The sequence below is a fragment of the Dermacentor variabilis genome, chromosome 3 (assembly GCF_050947875.1).
Source record: "Dermacentor variabilis isolate Ectoservices chromosome 3, ASM5094787v1, whole genome shotgun sequence".
In the NCBI taxonomy this organism is placed as follows: Eukaryota; Metazoa; Arthropoda; class Arachnida; order Ixodida; family Ixodidae; genus Dermacentor; species Dermacentor variabilis.
In genome coordinates, this window is record NC_134570.1 from 162,975,653 (window position 1) to 162,990,352 (window position 14,700).

The following is a 14,700-nucleotide window of genomic DNA, read 5'->3' on the forward strand; positions in this document are numbered from 1 at the left end:
AGCCGCCGGAGGCCGTTGTGGCGCTGCCCCCTGACGCGCCACTTCGGCAAAGCTGGCCTTAGGAAGGTATGCAACCCGCCTGCGTGCCTCTTTGAAGGATACGTTTTCTTTGACTTTGATTGTCACAATTTCCTTTTCTTTTTTCCATGACGGGCAGGACCGCGAGTATGCGGCATGCTCGCCATCACAGTTGACACAATGTGGAGTGTTCTGGCATGTTTCGGAGGAATGTTCAGTGTCACTACACTTGGCGCATGTCAGCCGGCCTCGACAGTTCTGTGAACTGTGGCCAAACCTTTGGCATTTAAAGCATCTGAGAGGATTGGGCACGTATGGCCTAACTCGAAGTTTGATATAACCGGCCTCGATGGACTCGGGGAGGACACTTGAGCCGAAAGTGAGTATCAGGTGTTTTGTTTGGATTTCTTTTCCATCTCGCCTTATCTTAATTCTTTTGACATTTATAACATTCTGTTCGCTGAAGCCCTCCAAGAGCTCAGCCTCAGTGAGCTCCAGCAAATCATCGTCGGAGACAACGCCGCGGGAGGTATTCATCGTGCGGTGCGGGGTTACTACTACTTGGGTCTCTCCAAATGATACTAGTTTAGGCAGTTTCTCAAATTGCTTCTGATCGCGGAGCTCCAAGAGGAGGTCACCGCTTGCCATCCTCGAAGCCTTATATCCTGGACCAAACACTTCGGTAAGAGTCTTCGATACAAGGAACGGTGAGATTGTTCGCACTTGTTTAGCTGGTTTTTCTGAGTGGATTATGTGAAAACGAGGAAAATTGTGCACTTGCCGTCCGAAAAACTGAAAGACTTCTTCGGTGCGCCCTCGTTTCTGAGGGCGATCAGGGAGTTTAGGAAACGCGTTTTCCATAGATACAGTTGGGTTTTCGGCCGCGATGCCGACCACCCACCATGGAGCCCAACAGGGGGACGTGACAGAAGTTCCTGCTAGAGAAACCCTGCCAACGCCAGCCGTACATCGCTGCTATAACCAAATACAGCATAACCAAGGCTGGCTAGCTACACAAGGTTAACCCTTGCCGCCGGGAAACTAGGAAGTGAGGAGAAGTGATGAGAAGACAGGAAAGATGAAAAAGGCGAGAGAGAAAGACGAAGATTGGAGAGGAGGACAGGAAAAGGCGACTGCCGATTTCCCCCGGGTGGGTCAGTCCGGGGGTGCCGTCTATGTGAAGCCGAGGCCGAAGAGGTGTGTTGCCTCCGCCGGGGGGCCTTAAAGGTCCAAACACCCAGCTTCGGCTCAACCCCCAGGATCCCCTTTTCCCCAGACACGGCTTAGCCGCGCACGGCTACACGCGGGAGGGTCCAACCATCGTGTGCTCGGGTACGTGGTGTCGCAACACACCAAACGCCTGCTGACGCAGACGCCCCTGCGGGGAGAACGTTACCTTCGATTCCTCTGTGGCCAGGGTTAGATATATAAGCTTTGCACAGGTCGGAATAGACCTGAGTGAGTACAGGATTTTTATGTTTGTAGGGTGACATTAAGGCCTTCACCACACTTAGGGAGTCGGTGTATATTACGGCTTTTTGGAGTTTTGATTTCCGTATATGCTTTACAGCCGACCATATCGCATAGGCCTCTACCGTAAAGATACTTGTTTCTGGATGTAGTACATCGGATTCCGAAAAAGATGGACCGAAGGCTGCATAGGGTACTCCGGCATGTGACTTGGAAGCGTCTGTGTAGAACTCTGTGCATGAGTGCTTGTACTGAAGTTCTAGGAAATGCATTCGTATTTCGAGTTCTGGTGCGTGTTTTGTAACTCTTACAAAAGACATCACATTCTATCACTTGCCACTACCAAGGCGGTAGCTGCTTCGCTGGAGGCATCAAGCGGTATTCGAAGATTGGAAGATCCATTTCCACGCTAAGGTCCCTCAAACGGAGTGAGAAAGGCTGTCTCACAGAGGGTCGATTACGGAAAAGTGCACTACATGTAGAATCGTTAATAGTTTCACAACACGGATGTTCAGGATTAGAGTGCACTTTAAGGAAATATGTGAAGCTGGTGTAAGATCTCTGCAGATTGAGTGGCCACTCATTCGATTCTACATACAAGCTTTGAATGGGGCTAGTTCTGAATGCACCTGTGGCCAGACGATACCCAGGTGGTGGATGGGATCCAGCATCCTTAGTGCACTCGGGGCGGCAGAGTTGTAACACTATGGCGCCATAGTCTAACCGTGATTGAATGAGGCTCTTCTAAAAATTCATTATACATTTCCTCTCGCTACCTCATGTTGTGTGTGATAGCATCTTTAGTAAGTTCATAGTTTTTGGACATTTGGTTTTGAGATATTTTATGTGCGAGATGAAAGTAAGCTTAGAGTCAAGTATTACACCTAGAAATTTCTGTTCTTTGTTGACAGGTATTTGTTGTCCACCCAGTTCCATGCACGGGTCTAGAACCAGGCCTCTCTTTCTTGTAAAGAAAACAGATGAACTTTTGTGGGGGTTGACTTTAAATCCATTTTCGTCTGCCCACTTAGATATCTTGTTCAAACTCTGCTGTACTTGTCTTTCGCACACTGCAAGGTTACATGATTTAAAACCTATTTGTATGTCATCTACGTACACGGAATAAAATATAGCTGGTGGTAATGAAGCGCGGAGTGTGTTCATTTTAACTATAAAGAGCGTGCAGCTGAGCACACCTCCCTGGGGTACACCACTCTCCTGTATAAATGGACGTGATAGTACATTCCCGACTTTCACGCGGAAGGTACGGTTGGATAGGTAACTTTCTATCAGTTTTAGCATATTGCCACGGATGCCCATTCTCGACAAGTCTCGCAAGATTCCGAACCACCACGTTGTGTCGTACGCCTTCTCCATATCGAGAAATATCGATAGGAAAAACGGTTTGTGTACAAAAGCGTCGCGAATATATCCTTCAATACATACAAGATGATCGGTTGTGCACCGCCCTTCTCTAAAGCCACACTGATAGGGATCTAGCATTTTGCTCAGTTCAAGGAAGTGAATTAGTCGCCGATTAATCATTTTTTCAAATACCTTACGAAGGCAACTTGTGAGGGTTATCGGGCAGTAACTTGCCACTGAGGAAGGGTCTTTGCCTTGTTTCAAAACAGGGACCACAATGGCTTCCTTCCATGAGACTGGAAGGTACCCTGCATTCCAGATGGTGTTGAAAAGTGTGAGTAGTGTAACTTGCGTATCATTGTGTAAGTTTTTGGGCATTTCATACATGATTCTATCAGGCCCTGGTGCGGAGCTCTTGCATGCGCTCAAGGCAGCTCTCAATTCGGCAATACTAAAAGGACACTTCTAAGGCTCATTCTCTCGAATTTTTCTTGTTAATGGCTTCCGTTCTTCTATTTGTTTGTATTTGAGAAAGGATTGTGAATAATTAGTTGGACCTGACACGCTCTCAACATACTCCCCAAGTGAGTCTGCCTGGTCTTGCAGTGTATCTCCCTGTGTGTTTACCAGAGGGAGTGAATATGGTTTGGCGCCCTCTAATCCTATTAATCCTGTTCCAGGCTTTGGCCTCATCTCTAAAGGAGTTAATACTCAATAAAAACTTGTGCCAGCCTTCTCTTCTGGCCTGTCGGCGGGTTTGCCTGCCTTGGGACTTTATTTTTTTAAAGTTGACACGATTCTCAGCAGTGGGAGAAGCGCGCAGCAACCCCCACGCCTTGTTCTGATTATCACGAGCGATCCTACATTCGCCGTTCCACCATGGTACACTTCGTTTGCATACCAGACCACTTACTTCGGATATGCGTTTTGATGCAGCATCTATTATGAAGGCTGTAAGATACTGCACAGCAGCATCAATTTCTAAAGAAGACATGTCAGCCTATGAAATGCTAGTGAGAGTTCGAAATTTCTCCCAGTCGGCTGTGTCTATCTTCCACCTAGGAGCTTGCGGAGGATATTCGTTTTCTTTAGATGTTCTTATCAGTATAGGGAAGTGGTCGCTCCCGTAAGGATTGTTCGTAACTTCCCATTCGAGTTCGGGCAGAAAAAAGCAACTGTTCAACACGACGACTTCGCGCGTCTGTACTAGAGTCGCCCCACAGGAAGCTGTGCGCATTGAAATCGCCAAGAACAACATAAGGTTCTGGCAATTCGTCTATGAATGACTGACATTCACATTTGTTTACTTTGTAGTGTGGGGGTACGTAAAGCGAGCAAATTGTGACGAGTTTATTTAGAAGAACAACTCGAACCGCCACTGCTTCAAGGGGCGTTTGTAGCTGTAAACGCTGACAGGAAATACTTTTATGAATAAAAATGACAAGACCCCCTGATGATACGACAGCTTCATCGCGATCTTTGCAGAACTTGACATACCAGGGTGTATACCACCCGGGACACCGGGAAAACCGGGAATTATCAGGGATTTTGAGCAGTCTGGAAAAAGTCAGGGAAAACTCAGGGAATTTGGGCCTCTATCAGGGAAAATTAGCGGCAATTTTATTGGAAGGGTCGAAAGTCGCGGTAATGCTGGCTCGAGAAACAGACAGGAATCGCAATGAATCGTCTTTGACGCTCTGTCGTCGGCTGGATCAGTTGCCAGTGTGCGGTCAACGACCGACTTTCCGGATTCCCGATAATTTGGACGGCTTCGCGGCACCGCCACGTACCCCATAGAGTCAACGTATCAGAACGTGTGAAATTTCGGAGGCAAGAACCCTTCGCCGTCCGATTTTCCGGACGTTTTGCCGTGACCGCAGGTCCGAAACGGCAATAATCAAAGGCACCACCGCTGCCGTTTTGATTACTTCGCCACCTCGAACCGGCACTCTCGCACGCAGATCCGCTGGCAGCCGTTGCCACCACTCCGGCAACGCTAGGCCTAGCTGCTTCGACGTTCGCTATGAAGCTTCTTGCCCTTGGGTGCCGAGTATTTTTATTGAAAGAATTAGCTGCTGTCAGCAATGGCACGGACACCGCTTTTGTGGTCCTCGCGATTGGCTTAGAAACTTAGAAAACACGGTGCGTTGCATAATGCCGGTTCCCGAAAGTCAGCTTCGCCTCTGCACAGAAATGTTACATGGTGAAGCATACGCAAAAGTATTCCAGTGAAGCATAACAAGCGTTGGACGGGGCTATTGCCACGGAAAACAGTTTATATTCCTTAATTATACACATGTGCACCCGGTATTTCCTGTCACAGTACGAGCGCCGATATGCCTAATATGTGTACCGACAGGCCTTCAGAGCGTTTTCGAACGTGCCTGTGGCGGTTTGAGCCCCTAAGGGCAGTAAATGACACGCATTTACTTTTTTCCAACTGGCCGATTTTTCGAATGTTTTCGCTACCCCTAGGGAGTTCTAAAAATTGGCCGTGGACTGTGCAACTGACCAAGATGCTTCAAATGGTCCTTGGGGCGAACGAGTGGCAGAAGGAGGACAAGCACAGAAATGATGTACGCATTGAGGAATAAACAGGAAAGGAAGCTTGCTGCCGCCGTTTTGAAGGAAGTTGAGCTCAAAAAACAAAGTTTTGGCTGATGCCGAGATGCAGGGGTCCCGCATCCAAACCAAAATAAACTCTTTAAAGCAGTGAAACACAGCACTCAGGCGTCGTGCGCGGGCTGAGAGTATGTCAGGACAGTTGAGGTTGACTTGCGAGCGCTTGAGAGAGAATCTCAATTGTGACAGAGTTCGGGCCTCATACCACTGAGCTTGCTATCAGTTGATAGAAATAGCTCATCTTCGAATATATTTGCTTCTGTGTGCATCTCCTTTTTATTCGTATTTGTGAATGTCCGACTTATTTGCAATTTTTTTCGAAGACACTTTATTTGCTGTGCATTTTACTAACCTCTGCCTTCTATTCTCTTTTTGAATAACATAAACACTACTCCTTAGTATTCAAATTGGATTAAGTCGCTTTCTAATTTTTTTCATGTGCTTACTCGAGAGTGACAGCATCAGGCAATATGGTTTCAGCCCGTCTTTACATAAAACATTGTTCTGCATCACTCAGGGAAATGGGCAAAGGCACTCAGGGAAAACCTGGAAAACTCAGGGAATTTGGAAATGTCAACTTGGTAGACACCCTGCATACGGTCGGAGAAAGTTTGTGTATTGTGGTTTTAAGCGTGTTTCCTGTAGACAGAGCACTTTTGGACTGTGTTCTTGGATAAGCTCGTACACGTCATCAAGGTTCCTAAGAAGACCTCTAACGTTCCATTAAATAATTTGTGTATCCATATTGAAAGTAAGTAAGTGCTGTGTGTATGGAAACGGAGGTGATGCCTTAGGTTACAGAGCTCTTTCGAGGCCCTGTAACGGTGCTCTGCCCTTTCTGGAGCGTTCGAGCGAGCCTCGTCGCTCCTTAGGCGTTTGGTGCACCTTGAGGACAGGTGTAGTGTCCATTGCCTCTTGTGAGGCGCCGGACACATGCTCTTGCGAGCGAAAAGTTACAAGAGAGAGTCCTGCCTTGGAGGGCAAGACCCCTGCGCCCACCAGCCCGGAGCTCGATGGGGCACCCTGCGGGATTTGGCTGCGCCGGCTGTTGCCAGCGCTGGAAGGGGCCGGGAAGGTTGGGGCAGCCTCGGCTGCGCCCACCTTCGGGGTCGATGGTCCCCTCTGCTGTGTTGATGGAGCAGCGCTAGCTGCAACCGCCGCGGAGGCAGATGGCGTAACTGTCGACTCACTGCCTGTCACAATCTCCTTTTCTCTTTTCCAGGACGGGCAGGACCGCGAGTATGCGGCATGCTCGCCATCACAGTTGACACAATGTGGAGTGCTCTGGCATGTTTCCGAGGAATGTTCATCGTCACTGCACTTGGCACCTGTCAGCCGGCCTCGACAGTTCTGTAAACTGTTGCCGAACCTTTGGCACTTAAAGCATCTAAGGGGATAGGGCACGTATGGCCTAACATGAAGTTTGATTTAACCGGCCTCGATGGACTCGGGGAGGACACTTGAACCCAAAGTGAGTATCAGGTGTTTAGTCTTGATCTCTTTACCATTTGATGATGATGATATGTAGTGTTTAATGGCGCAAGGGCCAGGTTTGGCCAAAGAGCGCCATGACAAATGGTAGTGTTATCGATGTATTATGGAGATGTGACTTGGCTGTAAAGTGGCCTAAAAATTGTCGCTGTAAAGTGCGTAAAATCTACGTGCTATAAGATTATGGCGATGACTAATGACGATTACTAAGAACATTAAAATCCATCGTAGAAGAATGATGCAAAATCAAAAATATGTAGGATGTTAAAATTACTTGGAGCACTGCTGCCTCGCCAGAGCCCTTGAAAGACAAGGGCCTAGAGGCATGTGCTATACTAAAGAGATATCGCAGCGGCATCCTCTGAAGAGAGGACCCGCTACGAACATGTGGGGCTAAAAACATGCAGGACGACATCTTTCAGGAAATTTAGTACTGTGTTGGTGTCAAATAAAGGTTCTGGGCCGAGTAGCATTACGGGATGTAGGGGGATGTGCTGCCGGTATGCTAGGGAAAAATGTTTCCTTCTTTCAGATTCGGCTGCCCGACACTCCAGGAGGACGTGGAGGACGGTCAGCCTCTCCCGGCATCTACCGCAGGTTGGAGGATCATTTTCAGTGAGTAAGAAGTTGTGTGTGCCAAATGTGTGTCCTATTCTGAGGCGACAGAATAGGACATCTGTTCGCCGTGATTTTGTTACGGAGGGCCAAGAACCTAACTGTGGCTTTATCACGTGCAGTTTGTTATTTACTTCTGCGTCCCACTTACGTTGCCAGTGGTTTCGCAGTTTCCTTCTTAAAAAAGGCTTCAGATCCGTGACAGGGACCGAAGCAGTAGGGCTGACTGTATGCAATGAAATTGATGTGGCCATCTGGTCTGCTAGAACGTTACCCTCGATGCCCCTATGTCCAGGCACCCAACATATAATGACATGCTGGTTAGACATATACGCTCTACAGAGGACGGAATAGAGCTCAGTAATTACGGGGTTTCTGTGTTTACAGTGTGACTTCAAGGCTTTTACGACGCTTAAGGAGTCTGTAAATAAAATTGTTTTTTGAATATTTGATTTTCTGATATGTTTCACAGCCGACAATAGTGCATGGGCCTCAGCCGTAAATATGCTTGTTTCAGGGTGCAGTACACCGGATTCCGAGAAGGATGGCCCAATGGCTGCGTAGGACACCCCGGCATGCGACTTAGAAGCGTCTGTATAAAACTCTGTGCACGAGTACTTGTACTGGAGCTCCAAGAAGTGCATTTTGATATGTGTCTCTGACGCATGTTTAGTGACCTGTACAAAGGATGTGTCACACTCTATCAGCTGCCACTCCCAGGGTGGTACTATCTTAGCTGGAGGCATTAGGCGTTGGTCGAGAACTGGGACATCCATTTCCGTGCTAAGTTCTCTTGCACGCAGTGAGAAAGGAAGTCTCATAGAGGGTCTGTTATGAAAAAGTGTTTCACATGTCAAGTCGTTAACGGTTGTGAAACACGGATGTTGCTTATTAGAGCGCACTTTGAGAAAATAGTTGAAGCTGATGTAAGTTCTCCGAAAATGGAGTGACCACTCATCGGACTCAACATACAAACTTTCAACAGGGCTTGTTCTAAATGCGCCAGTGGCCAGACGGATTCCCAGATGGTGAACGGGGTCTAACATCTTAAGTGCGCTTGGTGCGGCAGAGTGATAAACTGCGGCTCCATAGTCTATTCGCGACCGAACTAGGCTCCTGTAAAGATTTAGCAGGCACTTCCTGTCGCTACCCCATGTTGTGTGGGATAGGATTTTAAGTAGGTTCATTGTTTTTAGACATTTTTCTTTAAGATGTTTTATGTGAGGAATGAATGTGAGCCTAGAGTCAAGAATAACACCAAGGAATTTGTGTTCTTTGCTGACAGGAATTTGGTGTCCGCCCAGTTCTACACAAGGATCTGGGACCAGGCCTCTCTTTCTTGTGAAGAGAACAGAAGAACTTTTGTGGGGGTTGACCTTAAATCCGTTTTCGTCTGCCCACTTGGAAACCTTGTTCAAGCCCTGCTGTACCTGTCTTTCGCATACTGTGAGGTTGCAGGATTTGAAGCCTATTTGTATATCATCTACGTATACGGAATAAAAAATGGCAGGTGGTAGTGAAGCACTTAGCGTGTTCATCTTGACGATAAAGAGAGTGCAGCTGAGCACGCCTCCCTGGGGTACACCAGTTTCCTGCGTAAAGGGACGTGAGAGTTCATTGCCGACTTTTACTCGGAAGGTACGATTTGACAAATAGCTTTCAATTGTGTTCAGCATATTTCCACGGATGCCAATTTCCGACAGGTCTCGCAAGATCCCGTAACGCCATGCCGTGTCATATGCCTTCTCCATATCGAGGAATATCGATAGAAAAAACTGTTTATGTATAAAGGCATCGCGGATATTTCCTTCCATGCGCACAAGGTGATCGGTTGTGGACCGCCCTTCTCGGAATCCACACTGATAAGGATCGAGTATATTGTTGAGCTCAAGGAAATGTATAAGTCTGCGATTTATCATTTTTTCAAGAAGCTTACACAGACAATTAGTTAGAGCTATCGGACCGTAACTAGCCGCCAAGGAAGGGTCTTTTCCCTGCTTTAGGACAGGAACCACAATCGCTTCTTTCCATGTGGATGGGAGGTATCCCGAAGCCCAAATAGTATTGTATAGTGTAAGAAGTGTAACTTGTGCGTCAGTATGTAGGTGTCTGATCATGTCATACATGACTCTGTCTGGTCCCGGTGCAGTGCTTTTACATGTGTTCAAGGCAGCTCTCAACTCGGCAATACCGAAAGGCCGGTTATACGGTTCATTCTGCCTGGATTTTCGTATGATTGGCTTACGTTCTATTATTTCTTTATGTTTAAGAAAGGACTGGGAATAATTGATTGAGCTTGACACACGCTCAAAGTGCTCCCCAAGTGAATCTGCCTGGTCTTGCAGGGTTTCGCCTTGTGTGTTTACTAAAGGGAGGGAGTATGTTTGTCGCCCTCTTATTCTACTAACCCTGTTCCAGACCTTGGCCTCATCTGTATACGAGTTGATACCTGTTAAAAAGTTCTGCCAGCTCTCTCTTCTGGCCTGTCGGCGGGTTCGCCTGCCTTGGGATTTTGCTTTTTTAAAATTGATAAGATGCTCAGCAGTGGGGGAGGCGCGTAGCAACCCCCACGCTTTATTTTGTTTCTTACGAACGATCCTACAATCGTCGTTCCACCAGGGGACACGTCGTTTGCCTGCCAATCCATTTACTTGTGATATACACTTAGTTGCGGCATCTATGATGAAGGCTGTAAAGTACGCCACAGCTGCATCGATTTCTAAAGAAGACATATCAGCCAGCGAGATGTTAGTAAGAGTTCGAAATTTCTCCCAGTCGGCTGTATGTATCTTCCACCTAGGGGCTTGTGGAGGAAATTCATTTTCTTTAGATGTTCTTAGCAGTACGGGGAAGTGATCGCTCCCGTAAGGATTGCTCGTAACTTCCCATTCGAGTTCGGGCAGTATAGACGCGGAGACTATACTAAGATCTATTGACGAAAAGGTTCTGTTTGCAAGAGAGTAATATGTGGGTTCTTTCTTATTGAGAAGGCACGCTCCAGAAGAAAAAAGGAACTGCTCAACGAGACGACCTCGCGCATCAATACGAGAGTCTCCCCACAAGCTGCTGTGTGCATTGAAACCGCCAAGAACAAGATAAGGTTCTGGCAATTGATCTATCAAGGACTGAAATTCATGTTTGTTTAGTCGGTAATGCGGGGGTACGTAAATCGAACAAATAGTGATGAGTTTGTTCAGTAGGACAACTCGAACCGCTACTGCTTCGAGGGCCGTTCGTAGCTGTAAACATTGACACGCTATGCTTTTTTGAATTACAATGGCAACACCGCCAGATGATGCCATAGCATCATCGCGATCTTTGCGGAAAGTTATGTGCTGTCGAAGAAAATTTGTGTGTTTTCGTTTTAAGTGTGTTTCCTGTAGACACAGCACTTTTGGATTGTGTTTTTGAATGAGCTCTTGCACGTCATCAAGGTTCCTAAGCAGACCTCTGACGTTCCATTGAATAATTTGTGTATCCATAATGAAAGTAAATATGTGCTGTGTGTGTGGAAATGGAGGTGATGCTTTAGGTTACAGGGCTCTTTCGAGGCCCTGTAACGGGAGTTCTGCCCTTTCTGGAGCGTTCGAGGGAGCCTCGCCGCTCCTTAGGCGCTTGGCGCGCCGTGGGGATAGGTGTAGTGTCCATTGCCTCTTGTGAGGCGCCGGACACGTGCTCTTGTGAGCGAGAAGTTACCAGGGAAGGTCCCGCCTTGGGGGGCAAGACCCCTGTGCCCACCAGCCCGGAGGTCGATGGGGCTCCCTGAGGGATTTGGCTGCGCCGGCTGTTGCTAGCGCTGGAAGAGGCCGGGGAGGTTGGGGCAGCCTCGGCTGCGCCCACCTTCGGGGTTGATGGTCCCTTCTGCTCGGGTGGTGGGGCAGCGCTAGCTGCGACCACCATGGGGGCAGATGGCGTAACTGCCGACTCACTGCTTGTGGGTCGGACAGCCGCCGGAGGCAGTTGTGGCGCTGCCCCCTGACGCGCCACATCGGCAAAGCTTTTCCTTGGCGGGTTTGCTACCCGCCTTCGTGCCTCTTTGAACGATATATTCTCTTTTACTTTTATGGTTACAATTTCTTTTTCCTTCTTCCAGGAGGGGCACGACCGCGAGTACGCGGCGTGATCCCCGTCACAGTTCACACAGTGGAGAGAGTTCTTACAAGCTTCAGTGGCGTGTTCAAGGGCACTGCATTTCGCACATGTTTGGCGGCCCCGGCAGCTCTGCGAGCTGTGGCCGAAACGCTGGCATTTGAAACATCTTAGGGGATTCGGTACATACGGTCGGACACGGAGCTTGATGTACCCGGCCTCGATTGATTCGGGCAGGACACTTGAATTGAAGGTGAGGATTAGGTGCTTGGTCGCAATTTCTTTACCCTCGCGCCTTATCTTGATTCTTTTGACATTTATTACATTTTGTTCGCTGAAGCCCTCCAAGAGTTCAGCCTCAGTGAGCTCCAGCAAATCATCGTCCGAGACAACGCCGCGGGTGGTATTCATCGTGCGGTGCGGGGTTACTACTACTTGGGTCTCTGCAAATGATACTAGTTTAGGCAGTTTCTCAAATTGTTTCTGATCACGGAGCTCCAAGAGGAGGTCACCGCTGGCCATCCTCGACGCCTTATAACCTGGGCCAAAAACTTCGGTAAGGGTCTTAGATACAAGGAACGGGGAGATTGTTCGGACTTGTTTAGCTGGTTTTTCTGTGTGGATCACATGAAAACGAGGAAAATTGTGGACTTGGCGTCCGAAAAACTGAAATACTTCTTCGGTGCGCCCTCGTTTCTGAGGGCGATCAGGTAGTTTAGGAAACGCGTTTTCCATAGGTACAGTTGGGTTTTCGGCCGCGATGCCGACCACCCACCATGGAGCCCAACAGGGGGACGTGACAGAAGTTCCTGCTGGAGAAACCCTGCCAACGCCAGCCGTACATCGCTGCTATAACCAAATACAGCATAACCAAGGCTGGCTAGCTACACAAGGTTAACCCTTGCCGCCAGGAAACTAGGAAGTGAGGAGAAGTGATGAGAAGACAGGAAAGATAAAAAAGGCGAGAGAGAAAGACGAAGATTGGAGAGGAGGACAGGAAAAGGCGACTGCCGATTTCCTCCAGGTGGGTCAGTCTGGAGGTGCCGTCTATGTGAAGCCGAGGCCGAAGAGGTGTGTTGCCTCCGCCGGGGGGCCTTAAAGGTCCGAGCACCCAGCATCGGCTCAACCCCCAGGATCCCCTTTTCCCCAGACACGGCTAAGCCGCGCACGGCTACACGCGGGAGGGTCCAACCCTCGTGTGCTCGGGTACGTGGTGTCGCAACACACCAAACGCCTGCTGACGCAGACGCCCCTGCGGGGTCTTTACCATCTCGCCTCATCCTAATTCGCTTAACATTTATGACATTCTGTTTACTGAAGCCCTCCAAGAGTTCAGCTTCAGTGAGCTCTAGCATGTCATCGTCCGAGACAACGCCGCGGGTGGTGTTCATGGTACGGTGCGGGGTTACTGTTACTTGGGTCTCCCCAAATCACACAAGTTTCGGGAGTTTCTCGTACTGCTTCTGATCGTGGAGCTCCAAGAGAAGATAACCACTTGTCATTCTCGACGCCTTATATCCTGTTCCAAAAACTTCACGTAAAGACTTCGAAACAAGGAACGGTGAAATGTTACGCACTAGTTTGTCTGGCTTTTCTGAGTGAATCACATGGAATCTAGGAAATTTCTGGACTTGTCCGAAAAACTGAAAGAGATCTTCGGTGCGCCCTCGTTTCTGAGGGCGATCAGGTAGTTTAGGAAAAGCATTTTCCATAAGTATAGTTGGGTTTTCGGCCGCGATGCCAACCACCAACCATGGAGCCCAACATGGGGACGTGACAGAAGTTCCTGCAAGGGAAACCTTGCCAACGCCAGCTGTACATCGCTGCTATAACCAAATACAGCATAGCCAAGGCTGGCCAGCCACACAAGGTTAACCCTTGCCGCAGGGAAACTAGGAAGTGAGCAGAAGTGAAGAGAAAACAGGAAAGATGAAAAAGGCGAGAGAGAAAGTCGAAGATTGGAGAGGAGGAGAGGAAAAGGCGACTGCCGATTTCCCCCGGGTGGGTCAGTCCGGGGGTGCTGTCTATGTGAAGCAGAGGCCAAAGGGGTGTGTTGCCTCCGCCGGGGGGCCTTAAAGGTCCAAACACCCAGCATCAGCTCAACCCTCAGGATTCCCCTTTCCCAGACACGGCTAAGCCGCGCACGGCTACACGCGGGAGGGTCCAACCCTCGTGTGCTCGGGTACGTGGTGTCGCAACACACCAAACGCCTGGTGACGCAGACGTCCATGCGGGGGGAAATGGCTGAAGTATAGGCAAATAATGCTATTTACCTTAATAACAACTGTGCGGGTGAATTATAATAAATCGTTCGGTTTTACGAGTAAAAACGACGATATAATTATAAGGCATGTCGCAGTGGCTGGCTCCCGATTAATTTTGACCACCTGGGCGTGCTTTCAACTTTCACACAATGCACAGTACGCTGAATTTCTTGCACTTCGTCGCCGTGGAAATGCGGCCGCCTCGGCTGGCACTCCATCACACGCCCTCGGGCTTAGCGGCGCAACGCCAAAGTCACTGCTTTAGGGTTGCCAGAACTGGGAGGCATGAAAACCGGCCTCGCCAAACTTGTGAGGATGCGCGATCACTTCAAAGTGGCACTGTCGTCTAGGGGAGGGGGGGGAGCGCCTGGAGAACAGCGAATTAGGGTCTTATTCATCTTGCATGTGTAAATGAGAAATCGAGCAACAGAAGGTCCCCGGACTGATGTGTGAGGACGACATTCTGCCACTAGCTGACAATGCGTGTGATTTATACAGTTGCGAATACTTTTGGCAACGCAGCGACAAACCTAGGTTTTAAGTTTAGCACCGAGAAATCGGGAATTATGATTTTTAATGGAAAGACAAATAATTACATGGTGTCAATTCAACAGCAAGTCATACGTATAGTCAAACAATGTGTATACCTATGCGTATATACAGGGTGTCCCACGTAACATAAGCCAAAGATTAAAAATATGCGAATGCAACGGAGCTGAACACACTCAAGGTAATATTTGTCATAGCTTGGAGATACTCAGATAAT